The sequence below is a fragment of the Etheostoma cragini genome, chromosome 7 (genome assembly GCF_013103735.1).
Source record: "Etheostoma cragini isolate CJK2018 chromosome 7, CSU_Ecrag_1.0, whole genome shotgun sequence".
Lineage (NCBI taxonomy): Eukaryota > Metazoa > Chordata > Actinopteri > Perciformes > Percidae > Etheostoma > Etheostoma cragini.
In genome coordinates, this window is record NC_048413.1 from 916,662 (window position 1) to 918,246 (window position 1,585).

Below are 1,585 nucleotides of genomic sequence, written 5' to 3' on the forward strand. Positions count from 1 at the left end.
CTCTATTATATAACTACTAAACAGTGGAAACAATAGAAATGTAGTGTTAAACTCCGAGGACAGGAGATCAAGAGCTGATCTCTTTTAGAGAAGGACCTTTTAAAGAGACTCAGCCCAACTGTGAACATCCTGTTAGACCAGAAACCGACATGTTGGAAGACTGAGACGAGAGGTGATGAAACCCAGTCCACCAATAAGAAACTGTTTCCCTTCTGCTGCAAAGAGAAAGAAATAAGAAGTAAAAAGCTGAGTTTACTCACTGAGGAAGAAGAAGCAGATCAGAGACTGACCCACGTTCATGTTGGAGGATCTGATGGTTTAACGCTGCCTCTCTTTCTTCTTCACTGGTAAACCAGGAACTGGTCACTTCTCGAAATGATGGAGGTCCTCCCCCAAACACATCACCCCCCCTCTACTCTCCTCCACCCTTTATTCTTTACTAAGTGTCTTCTTTTTTTAATTTTACATCAAAACTAGACTTGATTGTATCTTTAAGTCATATGTTTGGAAAATCTATGTATGATTATAAAATCTCACATTTATATCCTTATACAGTATGTCTCATACAGTCTTTTTTGTGTGTGTGTGTGTTTTAACCTGCTTCAGATGTTTAACTTTTTTCAAAAATCCGTTTAGTCATTGGGTTTTATCACATGAAAAATTACATGGCAGCTGATTTTTTTTATTGTTTTATTTCATTTTCCTGTGGAAAACTGCTGCTTTATGCAACATGAAGAATATGATTTCTTATTATTTTAAAAGTTGTTACAGCTTTGTGTCCATGAAACTATGCAGTAACAGTTGGTCAGTGTTATCCATAGATGGCCTCTCATAATTCAAGTGTTCAGACTGAAAACACACCTCATAAAAAATTAAAAATGTGTGTTGTTGTTTCAGGTAAAGGTGAGATGAAGAAATCAGCGGGCTGAGACATGAACCCCCCCCCCCCTCCCTTTACAGCAGAAATAAACATGTCTACAGCCCGGGACGCAAAAATGGTTTTGGTCTCTAAAGCTAAGTTCATGACAACTGCATGACAGATTCTAAGAGAGCTTAAAGCTGCAGGGGGCAAGAAGAAAAGACAAAATGCCAGAATATGAAGTAGAGTGAGACCTCTTCCTGCAGCTCTCTCTCTCCCCTCTCTGTCGCCCGGCCATGAATGCATCAGAACAGCCAATAGGAACTCTCTCTGAGATGACCTGTGATTGGCCAAAGTCTCCTGTCACAGGCTAGACTCTCTAAAGCCTGAAAACACAAGAGGAGGAGCAGAAGTCTAGTTCTCTGTCAGAGCACTTGAATTAAGATATGAAATATGGAATACATGTCTAATAATGCCCCCAAAATACTGCCTATCACAGCTTCAAAGGTCAGCATAATAATGTCTAATTAGGGTGTGACTGCATTGAGTGACAGGTGGGTGACCTAACAGCTGGCTAGCGTGTACAGGCCATTGTTGTCATGACGACTGGATTCAAACCTAAATACATCCACTATAGTTTACAAAGTACAGAATAAATACAGATATAATAATATAAAATATAACAGCTATAAAACATATGCATTTGTGCAAAAGCAAAAAACACAA